Source organism: Anser brachyrhynchus (assembly GCF_964034855.1).
Source record: "Anser brachyrhynchus genome assembly, chromosome: 3".
NCBI classification, from domain to species: Eukaryota; Metazoa; Chordata; class Aves; order Anseriformes; family Anatidae; genus Anser; species Anser brachyrhynchus.
In genome coordinates, this window is record NC_137696.1 from 23,384,127 (window position 1) to 23,398,800 (window position 14,674).

The following is a 14,674-nucleotide window of genomic DNA, read 5'->3' on the forward strand; positions in this document are numbered from 1 at the left end:
TACCAAGCCCTTCCATGAACAGCCCTGCTGACCTCGGAGGAAGAGCTGTCTATGCAGGATTAACATTTGAGTGTATCTGCTCAGAATTCAGAGCAGCGAAAGGACGGGCACTGCACATTCAGTACAGGCAACAAAAAGAACACAGACATTTTTCCAGCGCGTAGGTATATTTCATTTATGCCGGTGAGACCTCCCATTGCACGCTGTCAGAAGGTAAAATAAGAGTCATGTAGAAAGTAGTGGACATATATGTTCAGCTATGAAAAGATGAGAAAGCTTACGTTCACGTGGGAAACTAATGAAAATTCAGCATACCACTAGTTCCCAGAAGACCATTCTTATAAAGCAGAACTGCTATCCTCATTCCACAGTTGTTTTGGTGGTTGTTTATATTGGTCTTAAATTGGCTTTTCACTAAACTTACTGTATCTCAGTCAAGTGATTTTTGAGTGTGTAGTTTTATTTAACATAAAACTTGTTTGAGTCACTGATAAGTATGTTTAGATTGAATTACATTCAGAGACTAGAAAACTTTAGATCATGTAGTATTCTAGCAACTTTTTTTTTTTTTTTTTTTACTAACTCTTACCTGTTGAGAATGAGTGAATCTAAGGAGTTAACTAAGTCTTTTATGAATTTAAGTCAAACACTGAAGATTAATTCAATATGGGCCATTCCATTTTTCTATGCTATACTGTTTGCTGTATCATTTTACCCCAAAACATCTGCGTAGTTATCTATAGTTCATCTCAACATGACTAAATCGCTCATCTAAACATGACTGGAACTACATATGGATAAAATAATTCTACAGCATAATATTTGTGTTTAGAAAGTTCAGAATTACTCAAGATGAATGCATCATAATGTCCTGTTTAAAGTTGCTTTAAAACCTTTTAAGTAATTCATTTCCATCTAAGTACATCATTTTAAAGTGTGAAGTGCAACTAATACTATTTTTTTTATTTAAGATGTGTTCACATTGGCACATATTACCTTTTCATAAAAAAGCAGCTCTATACTCTTTTAGTTTGAATGGCTTTTATCTTCGACCAACAGAAACAATATAATCAAAGAAAAAGAGCAGTGTCTCCAGGAGTTGTCCTCATAAAGGAAAAAATTATGTTAACTCAACAGTAATTAAAAATGCAGTCATAACAGTGGCTGCAGTATCATCTAGACATGTCTGTTCTAGCTTTAGAATAATTGCTGGGATACTTGTAGCAATCTAGGTGGGGCAGCACAGAGCTCAGCAATGGCTAGCAATATGGTCTGCTTTGGGCAGTCAGAAGCTCAATGGAATTGAAAACTTTATAATAGCAATACAGTTTGCAATTTGTACACAACATTAGCGAATCAAATTCCTAACAGGCTCCCTTGTAGTCTTTAATTCAATCTACATGCTTGGGTGAAAAGTGCCCTCACTTCCCCAGGTTTTGCCTTTGTGTTTATAGGAATTAAGAATACTTTCATTCTTCAAAAGGCCCATACCTGAGACTGGCATGTCAGATCAGTTATTACTTTCAGATCCAAGAGGCACTCCTGCAGGCCTCTTTGAAATTTGACACTAGATTTGGTTTTGCTATAATCTTAGCGCAAGTTGTAAGTTAAATATTGACATAAATTTAAGGCCTATCCAACGTAAAAACCCTAGCTTGATATGGCACTGGCAAATTAAAGGACAGGTAAAGGACAATTTACACAACTCAGCAGTTGCTCACACCATCACTTCGTAGTGTAGATACTTGTTTACAATGCTCATATGCTGCTAGAACTTCACAGATTTTCACAGTCACATCCATGTCTTCAGAACAAACGATCCACTAGTAATCAGAGAGTAGCAAGTCCACTCTAACAAAAAAATCTAGGAAATATAGAGTCATTATAGAATCATAATCATTCAGGCTGGAAAAGACCTCTATGATCGTCTAGTCCGACCCTTAACCTAGTACTGACAAGTCTACCACTAAACCATGCTGCTACGTTCTACATCTACATATGCACCCAAATTCATGCTAGCACACAAAAATGAGTGGATTTCATGTACGGACACATTATCTCACATATCATTTTGCATTGTGCTCCTTGTGTAGCTTGACTTGATGACATGAGCTACATATGAGCAGGAAAAAATAAAATAAAAATAAAAGCCAATTGTCATTGTCTGGAACAGCAAATTCACAGTGGCTGTCCCTACTGCATGGTTGCTCACAATACCCATGGATTTTCCACACCAACTCAGATTCATCCATGTTCTTATGCCAGCACTGGTACAAGGATGTAAGAGAGGTTGTTTGCACCTTCCACTACGAGGAACAGTCTAGGTCATGTACAACCTGCAGCACAGTTTAGGGCAGATCTCCAGATTCACCAGTTTGTGCTCATGATGCAGTCCTTATAAATTATGACCAGAGAGCTGGATATCTGTACACAAAGGCATTCTGACTGCTCCCTCCCCTCAAATGACTGCTGTGCTCAGACTGCGTCCAGGGGCCAGGAATGCGGAGGCAGGATGCTGCACTGGCTATGAGAAGAGACAGAGAACAGAGGGAGGAAGATAAGACCTTTTTGCTCTCTTGTCTCCTGGTATCTGCACGTAGGGGTATGGCAGACAAAAAAAAAAAGTCTCCTAAATATAGGATCAGTACATGACCAGGTTGACACGTTAGTAAAAATACAACTTCTTCCTCTTTTACAGTTATTACCAATTTCTTTTTTCCCAGGTAGGAAATGACAGAGACTTTAATCAAGAAAAACACTATGACCTAAGAAGATTAAAGAAGATCCATTAGGAAATTTTCCTTCTAAAAGCTTAATCTGTGAGTAGAGATGTCACTACAATATTCCAAGAAAGACTTTGTTCTCTAATTGCCTCTTACAATGAAATAAAACAACATTACTGCACAGAACAAAAATGTGCTCTACAGTCTGCTTCAAGATTTTTCTTTTCCTAGGCTTGAAGACAACAAAATTAATCAGAGGTGGTAGGTACTGCTGCTACTGAAAAAGTATCCTGTATCCTCAAATACGTGCACAGTTATACTAAAAAACAAAAAACAAACAAACAAAAACTATCTAATGTTTCCCTCTGCTGACTTTTATTCCCAAAGAGAGAAATAGAAATTTCTACTGGAGGAACATTATATGGCAAGGGATATGCGCTATGTAGAAGAGAAAAACTGATATTAACCTTTTCATATCTCGTTTGTGAAGTAGATACAGCTCTTCCACTCTTGGCTGATGCATCTCCTGGGCACTGGACCTAGAGTTCTCTTGGCACTGAGTGGGATGAACAATCTTTTTTGTGTTTTTGCCCAGAATGCTCAGAGCAGATACCAGTCTGATCTGTTTTCTGCTACTTTTCTTATGTTTACGATTCTTCTTAATACGACTTTCTGCATCAGCCCTCAAAGTGACGAAGTGCTACGTAATGATGCAAATGGATGACCATGGAATTCATTTGCACAATTACAAGAAAGGGTGACTTCCCTACTGTATAGCACATGCTATTTAGTAATAGCGAGGTAATCAAGGTAATGTAATAGTAAGATAATCTAAAAACTTACAACAAGCTGGCACTCTAGCTTCTCAAAAGGAGAATACTGTCCAGCAGATGATTAGAAAGCATCAATTGAGAGGCAGGTAGCCACTTCATTCTTTTTACATCTGAAATAAACAGAATAATGCCAATACCTCAGTTTTGAGTAGCACAGAGGGTTAGGCAAGCAGTTGATGACACAAACCTTTCCTCTCCCCAGTGCCCATGAAGCTCAGGAATGAGCACGAAAGATAAACAGAATCAATTAAATGAAAGTTAAGACTTCATTTTTTTGTCAAATATATGGGTAAAACCTCAAAGGTCTTTGCCCTGGTAGAAACAGACAGAGAGAGGCACTGGTACTAGTAGTAAGCACATCTGTTTCTTCATATTAAGAGTTACAAAGGTTTTCCATAGTTAATCAGACCACTGCCAAATAGACTTGCCTTTACCTATCACCAGGAACTGAAGACTAACTATCAAGCCATCCCAAAGCATTGAACATCCCTTCAATTATTTTGACCTGCACCCCTTTAGCAACTATCGATGTCACCTGATGTAGGAAAAGACTATTTCAAGATTTGGGCTTCATCCTGTGATGATGAGAAAATACTCTGAGCAAACTACATGATGGTAAATTTTCTAAACTTTACTTTATAAGACACCTGCTCACGTATGGAAAGCAACCTTGCACAAATTAGAGGAAGAACTGACTATAGATTGTATAGAAAGGAATAGGTAAAACCCAGACCATGCTATGGCAGAGAAGACTACTGGTACACTTTCCAGGGACCTGTCTCTATAGCCTATTTATTCTCTGCCATGGGAAAAAAATAAATAAAATCTTGTACATATTCTTGACCATCTGTTCATATCAGCAGTTCGCAAAATGGGGAAAAAAGAAATAAAGGGGTGGCAAGCATCAGTCTCCAACAAAAGCTTCTCAAAGCAGCAGCTCTCCTGCTTTTTAAGGTGCTTGGGGCTCAGCTCAGCAAGTTGATTGCAGCACTGAGCATCTGTGAAGCAGTTATGAACACTGGGGAGGGCTGCTGAAAGCAAGTGCTCGTGAGGTGAGGAGAAGAGCATGAGAAGCTTCCCTGTGAAGCAGCAGTGAAGGATGGGATCTTTCTCATTGACACAGAGCAAGGAGTAATGCCCAACGGCACCATTTTGACATCCTCCTTTCCCTGGAAATAGGGTCTGACTACAGAGCGCATTGTGGGGCCGGAGAGGCAGGACTGCAGCCCTTGGCAGCCACCCTTGTCCTGTAGCAGGGTGAGGCACCCGTAGAGGCAGTTTCTCCAGAGGGCACTCAAGAGTCATCACCAACCTGTTATCTGATCAGTTCTCTTCTCCCTCCCTCAAGAAAACATTTATCCAGCCGAAAAGAAGGGGAGGGTATGGCAGAGAAAACATGTGAGAACTGCTCCTGGATCTACCTCATGCACTGTTTCTACCAGATCTGGAATTTCGCTGTGGGCGTAAGCAGTTTACTGGCACAGGTGAGGTCCTACCAAGAGGAGTAAAAATAGGATGGTGTTGCCAGTCTGCTGTTGCTTCCAACATCAGTAGAGATTGCAATGCCAGTGCAGGCACCTGCCTCAAAGAAAAATGACACCGGAGGTTTCTAGTCTACGCTTCAGTCTGTAGTGGTGCTGGAATCAAAGGAGGGAAAGGAACACCCAGGTAAAAACTACTAAACATGCTAGAGCTCTCAGTAGTGGGAAGAATATTTTGATACATAACACAGGAGACAACAAAAAGGAGATTATTTTTTTTCCCTCCACAGAACAAATGCTGCCACGTAAATCTCTAGCAGGCGCAGTACCAAGAAGGTCCTAGAGATTAACAGAAGGGGAGATGGATGGTTGCATGTGCAGAGTTTCAAGCAATTTTGTTATGTCGCCGCGTCTGGCTGTAATGGTAGACAACAGGACTGGTCTTGTTTGTGGACAGACAACACTGGAAAGCATCAAGCCTTGGCTGTCTTTCTTATTCCATATCGTAAAGGTCAGATGCTTTAATGTGAGATATACTAATATATTCTTCTGTTTTGAGGCTTTTTCCTGATCCTTCAGCTACTGTTCTGGGAGTCTTACAAAAAGGCCTTGAAGACAGAACAACCCTTCTCTTCCCCAAAGGCAACACGTACCTTCGATCCTACACTGGAAAGTTAAACAGTACTAAAGCAGCACTCAGAGTAACAGGCATGCATGGTTTTAAGGAGAAACAATTATAGGGAGTCCCATTGCTGTCTTCCATGACCTAATGGAAGGATACAGAGAAGAAAATCAAACTCTCCTCAGAAACGCGCAGTGACAGGACTGCATTAGATGAGGACATACGTTGCAAGAAGGGAAATTTTGATCGAAAAGTTATTCACTGTGACAGTAGTTGGACCTTGCAACAAGTTACTGACAGAAACTGCAGAACTTCTGTCCTTGAAATGCTCAAAACTTGACGGACAACATCTTGAGCAACCTGATCTAAGCAGGCTGTGCTTTCGGTGCCGGTTTGAATTAGATAATCTCCAGAAGTCCCTTCCAACCTATATAGTTCTGTGATTCTTGGCTAGGGATTCTGCTTGCCAGGAACTGGAGAGGGGACAAAGATTCTTCAAGAAAACAATCCTGTTAGTGTATCTGTGGTAACTTCTGAAACATTTTCTTAAACAAGCACGTGCTGTGTTTGCCTCTACTACATCGTCCTGTGCCAAGCCTGGGGGAGAGGTGTAGGGGTAGCTGGAAGCTTTGGAGTTTACGTGGTATGACAGGCAGAGTAGGAACTGTGGTCCACAATAACAAACTGAAGACAAACAATCAAGACGAACACTCCTAAAAACTTGCCTGTTTAGCACTACGCTATTTACATTACAGAGCTGTTCGTGGAATGTAAGAGCACCAGTTCTCATCCGCATCAAAGAAAGGTCAGAAAGCTCTGCACGAGGAGGAGTGCCCATTCTGTCCCGATGCCACCAATTTTCCATCTCTGATGTCTGAGATGATACATACCACGTACGAAATACACATGCCATTACTGAACGAACTTCTCTTAGGTATTCCCAAAACACTCGTGCGGCTATCATGGTCCAATGTTCACGTGTACAAGAAATGGGACACTTTGCTCCTAAAATGAGAACTAGCACTGTACCATGAGTACTTCCTACAAATCTCACAGCTGAGAAAGCAACACTGCTAGTCGCTGCTTTGCTTTTCTACAGTTCACTGTTCTTAGTCAGTTTTGAAAGTATTATTTAAATGCGCAGAATGTTCCTTTATTCCAGTGCTGTAGGACATTTCTTGATAACCAGGAGGAAGTAAGGGAAATGAACTGAGTGTTACTTTCAGGCAAAAGCTGAGTCACAATTCCACTTCACTACGCAACACAGTGCCCTTTGTGCCCTTCCGCCTACAGGCTGCGGCAACCTTCAGCTGTCTACAGGCTGAAAGTCATGCTCAAAAACCAAACAATGATATCAGCAACTTTTGTAACGTGTCACATGGATCTGTGAGCATGATTTTGGGAAAGTTCCAAGTTTAGAAAAAGTTGCTCCTACTACTCCAATTATGTGGCAAGAGCTTTTTATTTACATGGCTTACTTGTAACACTGTGTAGGACTGGGGGTTACATCCTGAAAATCAGAAATGAGATATTACTGGAAACTGAGTAACAGTGACAATAGCCACTTATGGTGCTCCATTATGTGTGGGTGCATATTAGGAACTGCAGAGAATTAATCAGCACACACTTATTATAGTGTCATGGGATGATCAACTAATCAAAGTCAATAGAGAGACTTGCACTGCTTTCAGTAGCATTTGGATCAAACAAGCCATGATGCAAAACAAAAAAGACCATCACCACCACCACAAAAAATAAAAATAAAAAAAAAATCAAAACAGCTGATGTTGAATGCCTGTGTACATGCTAAGTAAGGATGACTGAGCTAGGTTCCCAACTGATTAATAGTCTGAATAATCAGATTCCAAGAATTCTGAACACATAGAAAGTTTCAGCTTTGTGTCAGTTAGAATTTATATACCGAGGCTTCATCATGCTAAAACCCCTTGTCATTGCTGGAGACCTGTATATGATAGTGCATCTACTAATACTTAGGGTATTCACCCCAAAAAGTGATGTTATTTAAGCTGCCTCTTGCTCTTCTGCAAGCGGTTGACATCACCAGCAGTTAGAGTAAAGAAAGTATAAGCAATCTTCAAGAAAAAGCAGCCTCAATTGTTTGCTAAGTTAACACATCCTTTGTGCAGCTGACCTATAGACACAGCTATACAAGCCCATAAGTGCATTGTTATGCTACATTTTACATATTTATGGCTCAGTGTACAGAGTCAAGTTATTAGACGCTTATGGCCAGCTTATGTTCATATCAAATTCATCCTAATGGAACAGTGCAAGCATGTTGTATGAATTGTTCACTCTATTCTCTTCTAAACCAGAACTCTGCCATTTCAGAAATGTTATAATATGCAAAATGAGCTTGTAGATATCTCAGTGTAGTTCTAAAACAATCTCAACCAACCACAACAGCACTGCACCACGTCAAAGACCCAGACTAGACACTATACTGTGACACGTGGATACCATGAGGTTGCTCTGAGCTAACTGTGCACTATTAGGTGGTACAGACATGCACAGTGTATTTCAGAAAAGGCCTAACGTCCTCTGCAAAGTTGGTTCCAATCTGTATCCATCTGCACACAGTGAAACACTGTGCAAAATTTATGTCCTGTATTATCAGCATGCCAATCATCAGCATGCCAATCACAAGGAAGTGAGCTACTCCAACATCCTAAAACAGAAGTCTTCAGAAAGCAGATGCAAGCAGGAAGGACATATTTTCTTATTGAAATGTTATGCAATACTTTAACACACAATTATCAACGTAACTTGCAAAACCTCAAGGTCATCCTCAGTACCAGATATTATAAGACTTCCTCATAAACCATCAAGCTTTGGAGAAAAGGCATCTGAAGATACCCAAAAAAGGATACATAGCTTTCACCATGTTCTGTACATATTATTTCACGTAGTACAACCAAAAAGAGAGCATGCAGAAAGGCTGGAAATTATTTCCTCCTCTATGTGTGACTGCTGCCTTTCAATTTATGGCATTGCTATACATTCATAATCCAATTCTGTGAGAAATAACTGGTCCTTTATGGATCTAAGACCCAACCAAAGACTAGGAGAAAGCCATCTTCCCAGACATGTTAACAGCAAAGCTCCTGTGATTGAATGACTCAAGAGGTACTATTACCACATATTAGAGGGGCAGTTTATAGTAATTATTTGTCCAAATTTTAGTGCTTTTTATTTTTAAAAAGGGTATCATTGGTATGTCATAAATGCTAATACATTTTAATAAAACAAATGTCAAGCGCAACACTGAGAAACATTAAGTGGGAGAAAAAAAAAGGTAAAAACATCACTTAACTTCCCTTATTCCTTTTACTAGAAATAATGTACGTCAACACCTATGGCACTAATGCGTTCCGATAGAAATGAAGATGATGATCTGTCTCCCAGATCTGCCTCTCTAAAACCACCTGGGTGCTGCTATCTCACTCTTGGGTGGAAGGGATTCGCATTGGAACAGCACTCCCCCACCTCTTCCTTCACCTCCTGAAGCACCTCTGTGAGGGGAGAAGAGACTGGAAGATTAGGGGACAAACACTTTCTCCACTTTCAGTCTTGTATGTTTCATTCTCTCTCTGCAAACCCTCCAGGGGAAATTTTAAAAAGATGAGGTCCCCCTGAATCAATGCAACTATGCATGACAAATGCAGCTGAACAATACTGACATGTTCTTCGCTAGTAGAGTCTTCATTAGACATCATCAGCTGCTTGCTGCTAGCCTCTTGTGCTCAGTGGATGGATATGGAAACTAAGATTTAACATAGTCGTTAAAGTTTTCTGAAAATTATCTTGAAATAATACCGTGTGTTTTAACCCGACATGATTTATTTTCTTTTATACAATGAACATTCTATTTTGTAACTAGAATTTTATTGCAGCCTTTAGTATTGTACAGGACTGCTATATTTTGCAACTGAACAAGATTCTGCAAAATAACATTAAGTGCTGTATCTACGCATTTCCTCGATGTAGAAGTCAGAAATGCTGATTAAAAAAGTGTGTCACCTTGTTTTATGGTTCAAATGTATCATAAAAAAGGTTCCCATGAAACATCTGTTCAGTATTCACAGCAGTTTGGCTTAAATACACATGTCAACAGATAATCCTCAAATGGCAAGTCTGAGTGAAAACAGACCTTTTTGGCAAATTCAGCTTCTCCCTAATTCCTTCTGAAATAAGTGGCAAATTCTACTTTATTGGGTGCAGAATATTATCCACTAATGCTAAAACAATCTCAATGAACTTAAAAATCTTGCCTTTAATCATCAATTTTTACCCCATTGCATTATGACTGATCTCAGTGACACAGGAACATATTTTGATAGTTCATTAAATAAACAAGTATGTGTCTTTTTAGATTTGAAATATTTTTCAAAAGAACTGACAAAAAGCATAAAGTGAATCACAATAACCTTTTTAATAGATTCACTCTTATTTGCAACCACTGAAGACTGTTTCTTTTCAGTGCTAAATAACTTGGCATTTAAATAGAACTGCAATCATGAAACAACAGAACTCTACAGCAATTATGAAATAGCAAAAGAATAAAATCTGGATTTCTTTATCTGAATTTTCAAGCCCTTACGAAGACTGCAAAACTGCCTAGAAGGCAGGCAGGATACTACACTGTAATCACAGTTGTTAAAACCAATTTGAATTACAGAAGTTAAAGCAAAAACAAACCTATTTTTAAGTACTGTGGTTAGCATAGCGTAACGATTAAAAATTATTATTTTATCTGAATTTCAAAGCATGTATGCTACCATGCAGAATTACTACAATTCAATTTTTCTAAAATACAAATAAAAACAAAGATAGATTAAGTGACAATGGAATAAAAAACAGTTGGTAGTAGAACTCCGAAAAACATTCAGGCAGTATACAACTTGATCCTTAAAAATATGTTATTATATGTGAAATAAATCAAATTAAAAAGCTAAGAAACCTTGTAATTTGACATGTATCATTTAAATGCATTTTCAAAAGCAAATTAGTGATTTTAATGGGAGAAGGAAGGAAACAAGCTTTTGTGGAAAATCTCTAAAGTCCCAGAAAGCATGTAAGTGACAAAGTCACTTTCATGACAAAGAAAAAAAGATTGACAAAAAAAGATTTCATGACAAAGTCAGAAATTCCTAAAAGACCATGCTTACAATGACATAGATTTAAGAAGGCATTCAAGTTCAAACAAATCAATGGCCAGAAATACAATTTGCCTACCTGGTAGTAGAAAAAAAAACCAAACAGTAGACTACAAACAAAATCAGTGCATTGAAATTATCTTTAAAATAGTTACTGAAAGGGAATCAAACAAATTTTAAAATGATCTCCACTTTTAACATTGTGTAAGTTGTGTGTTTGAGAAGCCAAACCTGTGGCTTTTGCTCACACATCAATCCATATGATGAAAAGAAACCAAGAACAAACTCTCCCAGCACAGAAACCTACACACCTGGTGCAACATCACTCCAGTTAGTGAGAAGCCTGCCACTGAGCCTGTCACCCCCTCAAGAGGGGCAGGATCATACCCAATGTTTAAAACAACTTTGTATTACTTGCATTGTTTCAGCTATAGGGCAGAAGGAAGATACCATCTCAGAAACATTCAATTTAAAAATCTTGTGAGATATAAACATGCAGTAAAGTCTAAGAAATGAAAGATGAATTTTCCACAGAGCAATAATTGTCTCCAACAGCGTAAACTGTAGGCTGCATTTCTACTGATAGTGTTTAAATATATTGCCTTTATACATCTGTTCTTGCATGGCTTTGCTTCTGCTGTGCATTCAACTGAATGGGTAGTAGAGGAAAGATTTCTTTCAAGCACAATGCTCGCTGAAGATAAATGTTCCACAGTACACGGTGCACCATTGATTATGGAAGTTTCAAAATGGTATTAATGATCTATTGAGTCCATTTTCAATGTCTCATATTTAGTAACGCACACCGAAGCAAAAGATTGACACAAGTTCTAAAGGATGTATGAATCTAAAGTTATAAAAGCAAGAGCCCTTGGGAAAAACAAAAGTTTTACTTGTTTTAAACTTCTTTACACAACTGTTCCTGCTTTGCAATATATATTTCCCATTGAGATTTACAGTACACTACATTTTTATCTATGTGAATGTAATAAAGTTATCCACATTTTTGAGTAACAGTTGAAAACCAGAGTTGCAGAACACTGGCAACCCTAGATTAAGCTAACTATCATGCCAGAGCAAACAGAAAAAGAACAAGTGGATATGGAAGGCATGACATGGGAAGTTTTGGAAGAAACAAATAGAGAAGTACAAAGTTTTCAAACAGACTCAGCTGCACCAAGATTTATGTGAAATATTTTGACTTTACGCTATTGGAAACCTTGACCTGGGTGTGGGGGGGGATGTGAGGGCAGAGGGGGGTTAGAATGGAGAATGCAGCAATAGAGCTTAACTTATGTCTGAACATTTAGAGCCACATTTGATGTAAACTCTCAAGTCATGATACAGTTTTGAACGTTAAATGAGAAGTTATGATAACCTTATGAGTTAAAGTTTATGATTAATGCACATGTAGCTATGACAACATGCGACAGACCTGAATACTCTGAAACCTTACCAAGATTTGAGGGCAGAAATCAAAAAGGGACTTATTTTGATTAGTTATTCAAATTTTCAATAATGCAAAAAGTCTTACAAGTTTCATAAATATACTCGAGAGACTATTATACTATAGCAAATCCTATGAATCGTTGGATTGTTTCAGTTCATACGGATGCTGCAGTATCTGTTCTGTCGAAAGTAGTAAAAGGTCAAAAGAAACAGATAAGACCTTTTATGTGCAATCTTTATTTATCTTTGGTGTTTACATGATAAACATTCTAAACGTTATGCTCACCACATTGCTATGAGGCACAAAACATATTATCTCCATTTGTCAGAAGGTATTAAAGGACTTACCTAAAACAACCTGTGGTAGACTATTTCCTGGGTCTCTTGCTCACAGCTTAACTACGCTTTCCTACCTGTAACAAAAAATGCTCAGGATCACTGATAATTCTGCTCACACTTACTTGGAGATAGGAACTTATCACCTAAGGAATAAAATAAATCATTTCTTCATTTCTCAAAAAGTCACAAACTCTTGAATTTGATGCTGCTTGAAAAACAGGAAACTCCCATAAAGAAGAAAACTACAAGGTACTGACTTAGTGCCTATGCCTGACCAAGGGCTGTTCATCCCTAATAGCAGAACTGTACATACTGAGGGATTTTGTAAACTTTTTTTTTTGACATTAATTTTCTCATATACCTCCATCAACCTGACTATATCCACTTCTACAAAAACGTTTATCATGTCCTTTCTTGAATCCCATCTTCCCTCATTAGATTCACAACCACAGTTTAATAAATAGCTTTAAGGGTAACTGCCATCCTCCACCTTGCATAACCTAACGATCTAATGAGAAAATGGTATTTCAAATACATTTCAAATGTATCATGTTTTTTCTAGAATGAAAAAGCCAAACTGCAAGAACCAACTTGACATTCAACTCTGGTTCACACAAAAAGGAAATCCTTATGATTTTGAAGGAGAGAAAGGCACGGAAGAACATTTAAGTCACAGATACAACTCTAATTTGCCTTCTGGAGAGCTCCCACAGAAGAGGGAAGACAACCTCAAATCAGAAATGTAACCCAGCCAAATCCTTATAGCCACAGGAAAGTTGCAATTATAATGTAGCAACAAAACAGCAACTCCTCCAGGCAGAACTAAATCACAAACATCATATTGAGAAACAAAAATCACCCCTCCTTTCCTTCTACCCTCAGGCTTATAATTAAAGGAAACTCAGAAGAGATCCTCTTTATTTCTATTGCTTGAAAACAAAGTCCTGTTGAGTCAGGGAATACATATCTCTTAACTTCCCCCAGAAACTCCTTCTAGTCTCTCCTGAAAATGGATTCCTGACACGGAAGGCAAGGAAACATAGAAGGCAAGGACAGAGAATGCAATTGAAGATGTTTATTTTTAAGCAGATCAAGAGAACTAAGTTGTTATAAGTAGGTGAACCCTCATGATTCTCTTAACAATTAAAATACCCCAATTATGTTTAAAAAAAAAAAAGTAGATATTTTTAGAGAGAAGAGTAATTAGCAATGAAAAGTGAGGAGGAGCCTTAATCATCATGGAACTTCAAAACAGCTGTTAATTATTGCCTGCGGGAAAGCAAAATGCTAACAGGAAGAGTAATAACAAAAATAAGTACCAAATTTATGCTTCTGTTGAGTCCACGCTTTCTGGTGTCCGGAGTTAAAAATTAAGCTTATGGCTTTTTGGAGGCACTCGGTCTACTTGGATGGCTCTGTGGAAATGTTCTCCAGCTGCTGACTGGGCACCTCTGTCCTTTAGCTTGTGGGAGCCAGCCCTCATACCTGGTGGCTGCCTGGGTTCATCCCAGTAACTGCCACAAGACTCAGTGTACTGAGCAAATGTATCACATTTTGGGATGCGAATGAGTAGGATCCACAGATCGTGGCAGTTCTGCTGCTGAGGACATTTGTTCTGCAAGATGTGCACGTAGGCTGATTCTGCTCGGTATTCACGGACTTCCAGGAAGGTGGCTTCTGATGGTAAGACTGCAGCAGGCTGCCTGAAAGCTGCACAGGGCAAATGGAAAAGTCCAGAAAAAGTTCATTTCAAAGCACAGGACTTTTTCTAGGACAAGGTAATTATTTAACTCTTTTCCGGAGAGGTTCTACAAATAGGATAGTACATCCCTGACTGCGATGTGCTATCAGCACAGATTTTCTTTCAGAGTTACAGGAAGCTTTGCAGTGATATTCTGGTAGCTCATTTGAAAGACTATTTCCTTGTTTGGCACACAGTCATCCAAATAATGGTGAGGCAAGCACTGTAAATGTCCCCTTCGGAGTAGCTGCAGAGTTAACTGCAGAACTGACAATACATCCTGGGGCTGTTTTCTTGCACTTGTGCACT

The 14,674-nt window shown here is 38.7% G+C and overlaps 1 long non-coding RNA gene across 1 annotated transcript; it reads right to left on the bottom strand.

Moving 5' to 3' along the window:
* Window positions 1-1,169: 1,169 nt before the first annotated feature.
* Window positions 1,170-14,055, bottom strand: LOC308193043. The gene is made up of 4 exons (XR_013949328.1): window positions 13,944-14,055; window positions 12,634-12,698; window positions 3,567-3,666; window positions 1,170-2,524 (listed from the first exon to the last, which is right to left on the bottom strand). It is a non-coding gene; the product is annotated as an uncharacterized lncRNA (long non-coding RNA).
* Window positions 14,056-14,674: the final 619 nt, after the last annotated feature.